Raw genomic sequence first — 16207 nt, 5'->3', positions numbered from 1 at the left:
AATGTATAGATCCCAGCTTCCATCATTAGGCATAAGTTCATTGTTCAACTCAGTCGCATGACTCAGATCACATATCTTCTCTTTCTTATTGTACTGATAAGAGTTACATCTTGCATATTGACTGCAAGCTTCGTCACACTCCTTTAATTTCATACCCTGAAGCTCTTTTATTGTAGCCTTCTTTGGTATGCTAACTTTTTTCATCATGAAAGGCTTGTCATCAACTGGAAGTTAAAAAAAACACAAAAAATATATATTTTATAGTCATCCATCAACTTAATCACAAATACACATCACATGCATCACACACATATATTAAATACTAGCATTAAAGACCCATCGTTGCCGGGTCATAGTGCTAGTGCATGTATATATGTGTATATATATGTGTACATATTACATGTACATCTATATATATACATCTACACATAAAATACAAAATACAAAGTTATATCTTGATATCGCTAGTGATAACAATACTCAAAATATATAACAGACTGGAATTGTAGGCCCGTGTCTTGCAATTTCGATCAATTGGATCTGTATAGAAGTGTGGCTACAATCCAGCCGACCTCAACTTCTGGGTGGGGGCTGGGGGGCATTTAAAATTTTTTTCCGGGACGTAGGACGTCCCAGATATAAAGGTAAAAGTAAAATATTTCCACTTTGCAAGTTCAAGTTGAGTACTCCCTTGCACGCTCCGTTGACTCGAACCTTGCTTCTATTGTGGCGAATTTACCGCCTCTGATTAGATACCTTTCATAGTTGCAGCAAGACACTTTTCGAAGGTGCTTTCTTCCATGTAATTTCTTTATTACCCACCAGGGGCTACGAAGAATGGCGGACATAACAAAACATGGGGGACATAGAACAATATGATTAAATTTATGAGCAAATGAATATTAAAATGAAAATGATAATATGAAAGCGATGCTAATGGCCCCCTCCGCCAGCATCACTTACCTGTCCTTTTGTTTTCACTGTCACCTGAATGTTCATTCGCAATATGAAGACCCTCCATATCCATTCTTACTCCGAAACTGTCCTCCATACTTTCCACGAATTCATCGCTCATTCTTGTATCCTTCACCTCCCAATTCTCCCTCTCACACCTCAACACAAACTCATCTATATTCTTCTTTTCCAGCACTGCATATCTGGTCCCATCCATTTCATACCATTCATACTCCTCCATTACCCTTTTAACTTCTTTCTGTTCAGTCACGATATAAATGTTCGGCCTGGGTTCGTTTTCAAACTCTTGTCTGTCTGTATTATTATTTTTCTTTTGTTTTCTTGTTGGAGGGGAGCGGGTGGGTTCACTGTCTGCAGAGGAAGGGTGGGATTCAGAGGGTGCGGGTGGTGTTGGGGTGGGTTGGGGCTTTGCACAGTTTTTCTTTTTCTTTCTTTTTCTCTTTTTTCTTCCTTCTTCCCACTCTTGTTGCATCTCCTCTTCTTCTGTCGTTTCTTTTTCCGTTTGGTTCTCTTTGGTTTCTTCCTCTTTTGGGGCTTCCGCGACGATTTCCTTTTCTTTTTCCTTTGGTGGGGGAGGGCAGTAGGCTCTTATGTGACCCCTCTGGCCACACTTGTAGCACCTGGGCGCCCTACCCTCCACCCACACTCTCATAATAATATTCCCAGTTTTTATACTGTCCGTAAGCTTTTCTATAACTTCCGCCTCCGTCTGTATGTTCATTTCTAGTGTGGCACCTCTCACGCCTTCATATTTCATAATGGCATGGAGGATGTCCACTTTATCTTCATTTCCTTTGATAACCGCAGCCGTTATTAATTCGCCCTCTAGGTGTGGAGGTATTCCCACCACCCTAATTCTGGTGGTCCTTCTATTCAAATACGAGGGGAACAAGTAAATCTTTTCTGTACTCACCACCTTGGCTGCTATATTCCTGGCTGCTTTCTCACTTTTAAATTGTACCGTTATGGTTCCATATTCTAATCCTTTTGTCATGTACACAATTTCTTCTCCTGTCTGTTTGAGAGCCTCTTCAATTGCTTCCATGTTAATCACTTCCATTTTTCTACCTCCATTCATAAATACTTTATATTTAATGGTTCTACGATGGAACCAGTCTCCGCGCCCTGCTGGAGGCAGCAGCTCGACCTCTCCGTTCTCGTCCTCCTTCATGAACTCCTGGAAGCCCGTCAACTTAGCCAGGTCTATCTCTTTTTCTGTTGACTTCTTCGTTATACCTGCGTAGGTGCTTTCCATTTTTTCCACCGCCAACTCCTCCTCAGATGTCGACGAATTTTCAGAGAAATTTCTCCCTTCCATCTCATCCGTTTGGTAGAGGCGGCTCATAGTCGCCTCAGACCGAAAAACGGCCTCCCGAACCGAATAAGTGCAACGCGCAGAACCAGTGAAACGCGAAACCGCATCAACGACGTTCAAAATTTCACAACAACAACTATTCACTTTTTGTTCTTTTTTCTTTTTTAACCGAATTTCACAGAGCGCAAAAAAAACACGTCCATTCAATCTTCTTTTTTCTCTACATTGTATACTTTATAGACAATAGTCTTTTCTTTAATTTAATTTTTTATTATCCATCTGGACTATTCCATTTCTGCACGCTAATTTTATTTTTAATTTATTCCCATTCATGTGAAACCACTTATTCAAGTTCAAGTCATTGATGCAATTTTATACCAATTGCTATTTTTACTTTTTTTTAATGTTACGATTATATTATACTTTAGTTTGATTTTAATTATTACTTACTACATATAATTCAATTGTTATTATTATTTTTATTGTTAAAGTGAAAGTATCTGACATAAAATAGAGAAATGTTTTTGTTTCACTTTTAACACATAATACTGAAATAGTGGAGAAGATATATTGCTATGGGCTCGCTCTAGGCAAGAAGTTGAACATTTTTTTGCCCATGAAACTACATGGACCCTAAGTAAGGCATGTGTAAAATTTGAATGAAATTGGTTGTGTAGTTCTCAAGTTTTAGGGAAACACACAGATAGACAGACAGACAGACACACATTCTCAGTTTTATATATATAAAGATTGAAGAGCACATTCTGCATGATATTTTTTAATTCGATAATTTATTATAAACAAATTATTGATCTACAAAATGATGTCTTAATCAGAATTTGTTTGTGTTACAGAACATTTTTCTAACTTGTTTTCAAAAGCTTGTCTCAATACACAGGGTGTAGACAATATATTTGTATACATCTCTTCTTATGGTGTATATTTGTAGGGTTGACAATCCCCTAAACATATCATGTGCTATGGCCATTCAATCTTAAATAAAAACAGACCATCAGAAGACAGATCTATAAATAGATTACCTACAACTGAAACATTGAGATGAGCTTTTTCTTATGTGTCCTGGTGCATAAGAATACGTATTCATTCTTAGAAATGTATCTTATGCTGAAAGATGATAATAATAATAATGGGAGATGTTTGATCAGTTGTCAGGATTTCGTTGAAGTAGAGGAAAACAACTCTTGGGGTGGTATGTAAAAAATGCAATAAAACCATTGCTGAAACATGTGATGAAGTCTGGCATCATCAAAACTGATAATAGTGTAAAGAAAGAAACATAAATAGGAAAAGAATACAAAAAAAAAGAAAAAGAAATAGCATGGGGCAAAATGTATAGTCAGTTTGCAAGATATACAAACTCCTTCAAGACAATTACAGAAGACAGTTGTTCTGGATGTGAAGGTGTCACTGGAGGATAGAAACTGAAGCACTCATATCCGTTGCACTAGAACAAGTATTGAGGAAAAACAATGTGAAGTATAGGACTGACAACACAACTGAAAGTGATAAATGCAGAATGTGTAGTGAGAGGGTTAAACAGTAGGGCACATTGTTAGTGAATGCCTGAAATTAGGACAATGCAAATACAAAAGACATAACAATGTGGCAAGAATGATCCATTGGGAGCTTTGTGGAAATTATGGTGGCCCATAAAGACCAAAAATGTGCTATGACCAAATCCCAGAAAAATTTAGTGAGAATGAAGATTGCAAAATCTTGAGATGCAGCGATTCAGTCTGATCAACAAACTAGACACGGGAAACCTGACACTGTTGTTGCGATCAAGAAAAAAAAAAAAGAAAACATGCATGATAATCAACATAGCATGTCCCTGATGACAACATGATCAAAGAGAAAGAAGAAAAGTAAACAACTATGATGAACTGAAGTGGGAAATATGCAGAGAAGGGATGTGAAACCAAAACTAATTGGTGCACATGGAAGTATCAGCACCCAACTATCAACATGGCTGAAAAAGATTTGTAGAAATGTATAGGTAGAACACCTACAAAAATCAGCATTGCTTAGAACTGCAATTGTTCTCTGCAATAAAGAAGTGTCATCTTAGTCTGCTAACTGTGGGCAGCTGACAACTTCCATTATACCAAACAAAATAAGCTGAGAGTCTTCATCAAACAATAATAATAATAGACCAGATATTGTGACAATGCAATACTTCTGTAAAATTATTTGGAAAATTAAGTAAACATAATGGCCTTGAGATAGAAGTTTCAAAAATGTGGTATCTAAGAGCAGTAAGTGTACCTGTAATCATTGGAACCTTGTGGACAATACCAAATGGCACTCTTAGACACTCTGTTCAAATACCAGGAAACTTCAAGGCAACAGAACTGCAAAAAATTGTTCTCATAGGTACTGCCAACATTCTTAGAAAAACATTGTCAACTTGAAAACACCTGATTCTTTTAAAATTCTATCAAAGCTGAAATATTACAAATTTAACAGAATCTAAGTTCTCAGATTCTGGCATCCTTCCCATACACTACATCATCACTAATTATATATAACACCTGTTGTAGAATGTGTAACTTGCTATTCTTTGAAGTGTCTGGGAGAAACTCAGAACAGTTCATATAAAAGACACCAACAATAACATAAACAATACTAACAACAACAATAACAACAATAATAATAATAGTAATGATGAGCTCCATGCTGAATAACAACATGGATGTGCTACACCGAGCTCTCACTAATCTAATAACATTGGTGGAATGGATAAAGGAACCTGTGAACTAGATGATCTAGAAAATCAGGAAGTCAAGCAAATGGAAGTTTCCAGGAAAAGATAAAATTCTTAACTTCTGGTTGAATGCCTTCCCAGAGGGCCATAAACTACTAACAAAACTTTACAACAATGTTTTGCAACAACCTAGTATGATTCCCTCTTGGCTACTTAATGGTGTTACATTCCTACTTCCAAAATATGAAGAAACAAATGAACCAAAAAATTATAGTCCCATAACCTGCTTAACAACAATGTATAAATTGCTAATATCTGTCTTGACTAAATAGTTTTTTAATAGAAAGTGGCATATTCTCTAATGAGCAAAAATGATGTAAACGTGGGTCCTATGTAAGATCAGCTACTCATCAATAAGATGATCTTGAAAGATTGTCACAAACGATACAAAAACTTGTTGATAGCCTGGGTAGACTATAAAAAGGCTTTTGATAGTCTACCACGTAGTTGGTTTAAGAAATGTCTGGAAATGTATAAAAAGCACCTACTCTGTGAAACTTCTTGTCTGAAAGTATGAGATCATGGAGAACCACACTGAGTTTGAACAGTGACAATGAATCTCTCAATGCTGGAGATGTAAGAATATCATTTTCCAGGGTGACTCTCTATCACCACTCCTCTCTTGTCTAGCCTTAATACCTCTCTCAATGTTGCTCGATGATGCAAAATAAGGCTATAAAATGCTTGATAAAAATATGAATCACTTCTTTTACATGGGTTATTTAAAGCACTTTGCAAAAGATGACCAACGACCACAGGGCTTACTAGCAACTATTAAGTAATTCAGTGATGACAACAGGATGCAATTTGGCCTTGATAAATGTGCAAAATAATTTGCAAAAACCTGGACCTGCCCATGATAAAAACTGGTGGGAACACAAAGCATCCCCAGTGCTTGAAAATGATCACATCTCACTCCTCTGGAACTTCACCATTCAAACTGACAGAAAGATATATGCAAATAGGTCAGACACTATATTGAAAGACTTCAGACAAAAATCATGCTTCCTTATTGATATAACTGTCCCAATGGACAAAAATGTATCTGTCAAGAGCTACCAAAACCTGAGTAAGTATAAAGATCTTGAAATAGAAACTGGAAAAATGTGGAATCTCAAGACTATAACAATACCTATTGTCATAGGTGCTCTAGGAATGATAGCAAAAGGGGCTGATTCTTACCTAGTTCAGATACCAGAAACTTTAAAATAGCAGAAATTCAAAAGATAATGGTCATGGGAATTGCCCATATCCTGTGTAAAATATTGTCTATGTAATCTCAAATTTTAAAACAAACTTATAATTTTCTTATGGTAATATTCATTAAGTCTGAATCAAACTTCTTTTATATGCCTGTCAGTGTCTTCTTAAATCCATTCATCACATGGCTGTTCATATTACTTGAAATCATTAGGCTATTGCCACTGTTTAAACCCGATCTGTGAATATGCTTGAACTAGAAGAGGGTACCTAGAACAAATATTGCAGTGAAGCCTGCAACTTCATCCCTGTTCATCTTCCTCATAGAAAAATGGCTCACCTTTCTTTCTTTCACCGTTATAGCAATGGCATTCTAGCATTCATAAGTATTCTAATTTTAAGGTCACTAAACCTAGGGACTTTCCCTTGATACCTAGAGCTTCAAGAAAGAAGAATTTCAATAGCAAAGGACAAAATCCTTTCAAGTTTACACTGAGTCAATCTACTGGTTGTTTAGTTCTTAATACCCTGGATCTATTCTGAATAAAGTCTAATTTCAAATACAGAGAATTCGCTACTCCCAGAAAGCATTTTTTCTAATTCTAGTAGCATGGGGAAAATACACTCTCTTCATTTAGAATAATGGCCAGTGATAAGAAGGACGTCTTACTACAATATACATGATAAACTTACATCGCTACATAAATTGGTATTACGTTTTCTGTTATCTTCAATATTGGATAATGAAGGACAACTAGAGGTAAGACATTGTGTTGTAACAGTACTAAGTGATGCTAACATAGAGAAATGAAGAAAAAGTTGCTGTTATTGCTAATGCCACCACCACCACCACCACCATCACTACTACTATTCATGTTTAAAAAAACAATTAAAAACATCCATCAAATTGTTCAAGGTGAATAAAAGTTGTATGAGAATGTCTTATCTGTATTTACATTTCCTAATATTGCTTATTTCTGGAATGTGTGTATATCTGGCCTTATAGGTAAACCTGTCAATGCCTTTACAGAAATTGGGGTCTATATAGTATGAAGTACAAACAGAGTCCCAAATTTCAGAAATAATAGAAAAGAGAATTCCAATAATAAAATCCAAAAAATAATTACGCTTTAATCGTTGGTAGTAATCTCTGTCTTTGTTTCCCTTTAATTTCTTGGAGGTAGCAGCGGTTTTCTCTGATAAGTAACATTTTCCATTTCCTTTGGTTATTTCAAATGATAAACAACTTTCATCAGACAGACATCTTTTTGCACATTCATCTGCTGTTACATCTTCCTTATCCAACAATGTTTTCCCAGGTACATCCAGAGCTGCATCTTTTATTTTCACAAAATGGAGCTGAGGATCTAAAGTTAAAGCAAACTTTAGGTTTAGTAAACTAACAACAACAATTTCTAACATTAAAAGTAGGCCAAATTTTTAGGTAAGAGCTGGTCAATTAAATTAGCCTCTACACTTAACTGATAGCTTATTTTATTAACTTAGAATGAGCAATGTTCACATCAACGAGATTTAAACTAAGAAATATAATTGCCAGAACAAATACCACAACATATTTTATCTGATGTTTGAATGATTCTGTCAATACATTACCCTTATTAACAAGAATAATCATAATCATTGTTGAAGTTACCAATATTAATGATAGTGGTTCCTAACTTAAACACAAGGCCACAGATCCTACAGTGAGGATACACGAAAATTTATCAACCTCTGTTCTTGAATAGTGCTTGTTTAATCAACCTCAGAAGTATAAAAAGTGAAGTACATCTTGGTGGGATTTGAGCCAAGAATGTAAAAGTATATAACTAAATATGGTTAGTCACTCTACTGATTTTATAGTGTTTTGCCTTGGAAAACTAAAATGATCTGACTTTCATCTTCATCAAGTAAATAATATAAATATGTAGTAAATGTGAATGCTCACAACTTAATATAGTAAGCAAAGAAATTTGAATTCACCAAACTTAAACTTTCAGTGATAGGAAGAAAAATGCAATTCATATTTATAAGGTTGTCTCTTCTGAATTTATTTATTAGACTATCCATTTTAATGATCAATTATGGTAAAATTATAGTTGATCACAGTATTTTTATTTTACGATTTAAAGTAAAGTAGCCAATTTTCTATTTGTTTTCCATAGAGAAGGTAATTCTGAGTATTTTTCCATAGTTGTTCTTTTAGTATAAATTTGGATTGACTGGTGTGAGTCAATGATCAGTTCATGTTACATAGACATTTAGAAAGCCATGAATATCACAATCTCTTTCTCTAATTATGTTTAGTCATGAACAAAAGAATACATAATTGATTACAATTAGAAGATATTTATGTTTTAATAAGCTATCCCTGGCAGAAACCACTTAGCCATGAATTTCTCAGGTCACCTTCCCTCCTAAATGTGAGATTAAAGTGGTTCTTGTCCAGCCTGAGCAACTCTGGGTTAATATGAATGTTTCCTACTGTAACAGATATATTAACATTGGCTCAAATAGTGTCCATCACCATCACCAAGACCACCCAAAGGCCAGGTGGTGGTGTTGAATAAGGCAATAAATTACACCAGAAGATAAACTGTGTGAAATATTTTAGCTTGCAATAATAAATCCAAAATTTACCAGTCACTGTGGAACACCTTATGTGGACATGTAACATGTTAGAACTATAAATAATATCTCCCTCAATCATTCCCAACCATCTTTAAAAAGAGTATTTCATATTATTTAATGCAATCCTCAGAATTTCAGATGTAGTATGCAGGATCAAATCTGATCTGGGCAATGGGACTGGTGGATGTTCCACTCGAGCAATCCATTGAGATTTAGTGGAGGGATAGAGTGCTGACATTCTTAGGGCTGTTCTGAGTATTGATGAACAACAAACTGCAAAGTTGTGTTTCAGAGGACATTTTGTCAGAGAATACTATGGACAACTTTCTGAAGGTCTTGGCTTGGCAGAGCTACCAAAGGACTCCAGTCATATAAGTACCATCAGAAAGGCCTGTTTGAGATTCAGGCAATAAAACAAAACCATTTTGCATGCACTCATTCAACGTCCAAGTATTGCTGATTTATGGAGTTATATAAATCTATCGTTGTTGTATGGGGGATAGATTTGACTGTTAGTCAAGTCCATCATGAAGATTGTCCCATGACCTCCTGTAACCATCAGAGAAGGCAGTTTTCCTCTGTCTAGTAGCTATACAAAAAGAGGGTGTTTGGTGAGAAAAGTTGAATGGTCAAATGACATTGACTTTCCACATTGGTAAACATCCACGTCTATATTTTTTAAGTTTCACTTGTAAAGAAGGTAAGGATGACATGGTAGGAATTGACTTCAAGTGAAATTATTGAAATGAAGGTGAAATTAGCAAAAAATGGCAAGAGTGGATGGAGACCTGAGTGCATAAAACTTGGTCAGTGTACAATAATTGGAGAGGACACTAATCCTTGGATTTCAGGATGATCTTCAATGACAGGTTTCTTCAATTGGTCCTAGATATAGATTCTGCTAGATTTAAGGGGGTTGTATCATCATCCTCATCTTATTTTCAATGTATACATGGGCACTAATTAGAGAGTTGAACGATATGCTTTACAGTATGGTTTTTTTGGGCATCAGTTCAAATGAAACGAAAGTTAACTTTGCCTTTCATCCTTGAGGGTGCCAATGTCATAAAGGACCAGTCAAATTATAAGGTTGATTGTGATGACAATACCTGTCCATCAAAAATTGTTGGCTTAATATTAGTAATATTGTTATAATCAAGGGTGGAGAAATGAGAGGGAACAAAAGAAGCACAAGTTCGTTTCAGAGGATTGTAGAGCCTTAAATTGTACTGAGTTTTGGATGATGATATAAAATATGGGTGAGAAAGATCAAGTAAGAAATTTTTAAAAAGTGTATCAAGATGAGGTGAAGTATAGCTAATGAGTTGATAAGTTTACTTAGCAAGAATGTTGTATTGGGTAGAGTTTTGTGAGTGTGGTTAAAAATCTGCTTCACAATGAATCCTTGTGGATGAAAATTACTGGATGGAAATTTTTTAGAATACATCTGGTGACAAGTTTCTAGCCTTCAATTTCTTGGTCATCAAACTTAATCCATCACCAAGTTTAATAGCATTATCAGGCTTTTTGGTTATATTATTGGAATCCACTACATTGCAAGCATCTGAAGAAGTCTCTGGTCTGAGGATTCCTTCCTCTCTTCTTCCCACCAGCTGCAAACACCATGGAAATAGTAATGGTGCCAGCCAGTATTCTTTTCACAAAGGCATTTAACAGAAAAATTTAACAAAATTACTTAAAGAGAGGCAATATGAAGGAATGGATTTATGTTACCGTTACAAGAAGACGCTACTGGAGTCCATTTGTTGTCTTTTTCACATATTGACTTTAGCTGTACTCCATCTGAGCAAGTATAGAGTACTTCAGATTTATAGGCAGTAGTTTTGTAGGACTTTGATGTACCAACAATATCTTTGGGAGGCCCACAATTAATACTTGAATAAGCTGAAATTGAAAAAAGAAATTGATATCATTTGTGAGTATATGTCAGGAAGAGGGTGAAAATGAGGAGATAATGACATATTTAGGACAAAATATATTGAGTGAACCAAATTGAAGTAATTTGCACATAGATACAAATACAAATATACATACATACACATGCATGTACACACACACTCAACACAAAGGCACAGTGATGGTAAAATTCAGGCAAATTCTTTTTTGATCATTCTGTGATAACACTGCTTAGCTTACTGGATTAACAAGTGGTAATAAAGAGATAATCAGAATGAACTGTTATCTTCATCTTCATTGTCATTTAACGTCCATTTTCCATGTTGGCATGGGTTGGATGGTTTTACCAGGGCTGGCAAGCTGGAAGGTTGTACCAGACTCTAGTATTATTTGGCATGATTTCTATGCTTGAATGTACTTCCAAACACCAACCACTCCAAGGGTGTAATATGTGCATTTACATGCCACTGGCAGGGGTGCAATTTGCATGACACCAGTATCTGCTGTAATTACAATTTCACTTGGTTTGATGGGTCTTCTTCTCAAGCACAGCATAATACCAAAAATCTTGGTCATTTGTCATTGCCTCCATGTGGCCCAATACTTGAAGCATGCTTTTTACATGCCACTAGCATCGGCCACCTTGCCTCCATGAAGCCCAACACTAAAAAAGTACTTTTTATGTATCACAAGAAGGGGTGCCAGTTATGTGACACCAGCATCATCCATGGCTATGATATCACTAAGCTTGACAGCTCTTATCAAGCATGCTGTATCGCCAAAGGTCTTGGTCACTAAGTCATTGCCTCAGTGAAGTCCACATTTCAAAGATCATGCTTCACCACCTCATTCCATATCTTCCTGGGTCTACCTCTACCACAAGTTCCCTCCACAGTTAGAGATTAGCACTTCTTCACGCAACTGTCCTTGTCTATACACACCACTTGACCATACCAGCACAGTCATCTATCTCTTGCACACCATATCTGATGCCTCTTATGCCAAACTTTTCTCTCAAGGTGCTTACATTTGAACATGAACATTGACATTACACATCCAGCAAAGTATATTAGCTTCATTCCTTTCAAGTCTATACATGCCCTTGGCTGTCACAGCTCACGTTTCACTGGTGTATAGCATAGCTGCTTGCACACAAGCATTATACAGTCTGCCTTTCACTCTGAGGGAGAGGCTCTTTGTTGCCAGCAGAAGTAGGAGCTCTCTGAACTTTGCCCACCCTATTCTTATTCTTGCAGCTATGCTCTCAGAGCATTCCCTTCTGCTACTAACTTGGTCACCTATATAACAGAAGCTATCTACTACCTCTAACTTACCAACCTGGCAGGTGATGGAGTCTATTTTCTGTACATTTTTGGTGTTTATTGTACCCATGCACCTTCTCCACACAAAACCTATACTCCTAGTCAACTTTCCTCTGAGATTGCTGCACCTCTTATGTGTCCATAGCTTGCACTGAGGACATCTTATGGAGTTTCTACAAATAACTTCCCTACAGATCGAGCAGGACCATCTACCTGAAGGCATTTGTGATTTGTCTGCCCTCCTATACTTACTAAGACTTTAGTTTTTGTTAGGTTAACTCTAAGGCCCTTTGATTCCATACCATATCTCCATGTCTGAAATTTCTTGTCTACTTCTGGTAGTGATTCAGGTATAAGAGCAAGGTCATCAAAATACAAGAGCTCCGAGGGGCAGCCTGTCTTGAATTCCTGTTATTGCCAGGGGACCTATGATGAACAAGAGTGGGTTGAGAATTGATCCTTGGTAAACCCCTACTTAACTCTGAATTCCTTGCTTAACCTTCACCTTACTGACAGCATCCCTGTACATAGCCTGTCCAGCTCTCACCAACTACTCATCTATCCCTAGCTTCCTGACTGATCACCAGATAATAGAGTGGGGGGTCTCTGTCAAAGGCTTTCTCCATATCAATGAAAGCCAGGTATAGGGGTTTATTTTTGGCTAGATATTTCTCCTGCTGTTGCCTAACTAGGAATAGAACATCAGTTGTGCTCCTGCCTGGCACAAATCTGAACTGTATCCCATCTACTCTAATTCTCTCCCTAATTAATTGAGATATGACCCTCTCCAGATAGTTGGTCCCTCAGTTGGGTCAATATTAGGCACACTTTCCTTCTCCCATTCATTCTCCACATCTAGCACCTTTTTATAATGGCATTTCCAAGTCTCTTTCTTTGCAGAATCATTAAATGCAAGTGCACCATCATCCATGCAGACACATTTCTCTCCTATGACATCACAATTTTCTCTCATACACTGTCTTACAATCTGAAACACTTCAAGTCTTTGGTCTTCACATCACTGAACATAGGCAAACTTCTTTTTTTCTGCTTCTTCCTTGGCTAGATATACCTGTCTCCTAGCTTCCCTTCTGGTTATCTGATGCAGTTTTCTGCTACTCCCACTCTTTCAGTCCTTCAAGGCCTGTTGCTTTGCTCTAATAGCCTTGTCTAAAGCATTGTTCCACTACCACATCAACCTAGGTCATAATCTTCCAACTCTCCACTTCTACTGCAATCTCCCTCAGTACCCTCATTATTAATCCCTCACTCTTCCTGAACTATCTTTTCTCCTCTCACCATTTCCTGTCTTAATAACCCCATAACTCCACTGACCTTCCTACACCACCCCACATGGGTATATAATGACTTGAAATTAATGAAAATACATATAAAAAAGAAAGAATATTGAAATTTAAAATCTCTAAAACATACAATACAGTTAATTTTTTGCGAAAAACATATAAAACTGTACTACACGAAGTTCAAAAAATATATAGAGAGAAAATGGAAAAAATCAGTTGAAAACTGCATAAATTTTTAGAGAAAAACCCATGTAAAAGACTGTTTTTCATGGTTTAAGCAAGAGCTCTGGGCAAAATGTTATATTGCATGATGATTCTTAGCACATAAGTAATGTGTGTGTAAAGTTTGGTGAAAATCGGTTGAAAACTGTAGAAATCTATACGTACTACACAATCAGAGACACAAACATCCTTTGTTGAGAGAACATACAAATACCACAATGACAAAGCTATTTATGCACAACAAAATTGAAATACACTGAAATCAATTTTTAGGTATATGTGACATAACTGAATTTAAACACACTGGGTGAATAAAATTTAAGAATAACTAAATTATTTTTCAGGTAGAACGTACAAAAACTGTAACATCAGAAATTTTTACACAACTAATTTATATGCAAGGAAGTCAATTTGCAGACAGAACTTACAAACCCCGTTTGTGTGCCTAAAGCTCTAGAAGAAAATAGCTTGAGTGAAAAAACTTGAACTGCTTTAGGATAGCTTTTTCCTAATGCATGACTGCTCAGTGGTGTGGTTAAAATCTCATTGGTTAATTATAAAGGTTTATCGGCTGTATACACATGCACAACTGCTCGTACAACGTTCTTTGATAGAGGGAGAAATGTAAATAGTGTATTTAAATAGATGGAGTGCCAAAAATTTAAAATAAGTAATGTTGTAGGGAGAACATGAAATACCATAAAGACAAAGATATTTATGCACAACAAAATTGAAATACACTGAAATCAATTTTTTGGTAGATGTGGCAAAACTGAATTTAAAAACACTAGATGAACAAAAATTAAAAATAACTAAATTATTTTTCTGGGAGAATGTACAAAAACCATAACAGCAGAGATTTTAACACACAACTAATTGAAATACAAAGAAATCCATTTGTAGACAAAAGTTAGTGTGTGGGTGAGAGAGAGAGAGAGAGGGAGATAGATAGATAGAGAGAGAGAGAGAGGGAGATAGATAGATAGATAGATAGATAGATAGAGAGAGAGAGAGAGAGAGAGAAGGAAACAGACATAGACTAAAAGAGAGGAACTATTGTGGAGGTTGCAAGAGAATAGTGTATTTAAATAGATGAAGTGCAAAAAATTTTAAATAAGTAATGTTGTAGGGGAATGTACAAATACTGCAAAGACAAAGATTTTTAAACATGAAAAAATTGAAATACACTGAAGTAAATTTTTAGGCAGAATTGGAAAAGCTGAATTTAAACACAATGGGTGAACAAAAATTTAAAATAATCATGGTGAACATACAAAAGCCATCACAGAGATTGTTACTCATGACCAATTGAAATACATGGAAGTCAATTTGTAGACTAAAGCTAGTAAGTACTGAGATAAAGATAGAGAGAGAAATAGAGAGAGAGAGAGTGAAAGAAACAGACACAGACAAAAAGAGAGGAACTATTAGAGAGTGAGAGAGAATATGTGTAAGCAAGAGAAATGGAGAATGAGAAAAAGAGAAATAAGAAAGAAATAAACAAAGAGAAAAAAGAGAGCAAATCGGTTGAAACCTGTTGAAATGCATATGTATTACACACAAACATCCTTTGTCTTATATCTAAAGACTAGCTTAAAAGCTGCACTCTGTGCAAAATTTTAAGCTAGCTCTGGCTAAGGGTAAATTGGGCCTGTGTCCCCAAACCACAAAGAGCTAAATAGCATGACTATAATTTATTTATAATGACTATATGTTCTGATGATGTTTAATCAGAGGTAAAAGATGGATGAGAATTAATTCTGTAATGCAATCATTTTATTGTTCCAGTCCCAAGCTGAAATCTAACTGTTGGCCAGTTCGTCCCAAAGTCCTTATCTCAATGTAAAATTAATGAAGCAATGCTATTTATCTGACATCATCTGACAAACATTAACCAGGATGGTGTGAATCAGCCAAACTTTATCTGCAAGAAGTAGTAAGCCAAATGTTTTTGAATCAGATCCCAAAACCAGATGTTAAAGAACTAAATGAAGATGCAAATATTCAATCCTGGGATCATTCAGATTCCCCAAGCTATAATATGTCTTTGTAGAGCGAATGTAGACTGAGATACAAGGGTCCCAGACAGACAGAATTTCGCTTTTATTCTAATAGATATTTAATATATTTAATCTGTCTAATTTGTTTATTTACATATTTGCCTCTGTATACATATATACATGTATATATTGCACAAACACATGTATGTATATGTAAATAATACACACAAACACACAGATACATGCAAGTACATGCATAATAAAATAAAATGAAAACACTCTACTGACCTGGGTTAATGACATAAGTATCCCAATCCTTTTGATCTGGTTGAAGGTCATGAGTCAGGTGAGTCGCATCACTTTGATCACAGAACTTAGCTTTCTCATTATACTCATAAGAGTTACATCCTGGAGTTTGATGACAAGCATGGTCACACTCCTTTACGGTCACATTTTCCAGCCGTTTAAATGTATCTTCTCTTGGTATGGAAGTTTTTTCAAATTTTAAAATATCTTTATCAGCTAGATAAAAAAAG

The 16207-nt window shown here is 35.9% G+C and overlaps 1 protein-coding gene across 1 annotated transcript in view; it reads right to left on the bottom strand.

Annotated features, from left to right (window-relative positions):
• Positions 1-16207, bottom strand: part of LOC115215518 — a 530737-nt gene that overhangs the window by 508881 nt on the left and 5649 nt on the right. Inside the window, exons 2-4 of the mRNA XM_029784691.2 lie at positions 15960-16193; positions 10641-10811; positions 7403-7642 (exon numbers count right to left, since the gene is read on the bottom strand). The gene's annotated coding sequence lies outside the window, so the exon portion shown is untranslated. The remainder of the gene's footprint in view (positions 1-7402; positions 7643-10640; positions 10812-15959; positions 16194-16207) is intronic.

Source organism: Octopus sinensis, linkage group LG9 (assembly GCF_006345805.1).
Source record: "Octopus sinensis linkage group LG9, ASM634580v1, whole genome shotgun sequence".
In the NCBI taxonomy this organism is placed as follows: Eukaryota; Metazoa; Mollusca; class Cephalopoda; order Octopoda; family Octopodidae; genus Octopus; species Octopus sinensis.
Note: the sequence above shows the minus strand (reverse complement) of the source record. Positions and strands in the feature narration are given on the sequence as shown.